Source organism: Solanum dulcamara, chromosome 12 (genome assembly GCF_947179165.1).
Source record: "Solanum dulcamara chromosome 12, daSolDulc1.2, whole genome shotgun sequence".
Lineage (NCBI taxonomy): Eukaryota > Viridiplantae > Streptophyta > Magnoliopsida > Solanales > Solanaceae > Solanum > Solanum dulcamara.
Window position 1 is genome coordinate 57,550,547 of NC_077248.1, and position 1,223 is coordinate 57,551,769.

Here is a 1,223-nt window from a genome sequence, read left to right on the forward strand (position 1 = left end):
CTAGTTATTCATAATAAGATTTTAAAATTAACAACACCAATGTCATAAAATTCAGCCAAAAAGGTCCAAAAGGCTCAAAAATCCAATTCCAAAAATAAGCCTCAAATCTTGAAATTTTTATACAAAAATGTTCCTCATAGTATTTGAAATCCACTAGTGAATATCATTTCAAAAATGGAGTTGCATTCAACTCATAATCGTCATTTTAGTAAAGGACCAAGTTCTTGAGCAAACCCCACATTTTTGGAATCATAATCAAGAAATTAACGTTGAAATTACAATTTAATCGACCAGTATAGAAGATTCTTAGTTAAAAATACTTACCCAATTAATGGAACTTGAAAATTTACCTCAAAATATCCTATCCAAGATCTAGAGTCCAAAATGGTGAAATATGGTTGAAACCCCGACTTAGACCCCATTAGGTCTGACTTTTATGGACTACTAGTCGCTTACATGACTATATATTGCGATTGTGGCCCATGGACTCTTAAGCATACCCTGAAAAAATGTCAGCCTTCGTGAAGCGAAGGGTCATAGCAAAATCGAGGGATGCGAAAGTGACAACCCTTCAACGATCACGAGGCCTGAGGCACCAGAAATACAAAAACTTTACCAAGTTCAAACATACACTGAAAGGACTCTCGAGATTCGTTTGGTATACCATACACCATACCAAATATGTTATCCCACTAAATTTGACATTTCGAGCTCACTAGAACCATTAGAATTATAATTTGAGGTCTTCTTGGCCTAAAATTGGATTACTCGCAACTAAACCAACTTTAGGCTAAAAAATACCAAATCAAGCTCTGAATCTCTGAAAAATTGGCCAAGACCTCACCTAGCCTAAAATCATCTCCTAAATCCAATGAAATTATCAAAAATCCACTTTGAGCACCTGAACTCCGGAACTTGACCAAAGTCAACTCTTGGTCTAAATTCCCATAAATTCTCAACTTAGGACATCAATTCCAAGATACAATCCTGAATCTGAAACCAAACTCTCTTAGACCAAATTACACATTTCGGAGTTGATGAAATCAACAGAATTATATTCTAAGACTCAAAATTCCAAAAAAACACCAAAAACCACTATTTCACAATTTAAGCCTTTAAAACTCAAAACTCTCCAAAATTCACAACTTTACAAAGAATTTCCAAAACCAACTTTATATACTGATCGAAAATGTCTTGGGGCAACTATCAAGATCAAGAGAGGT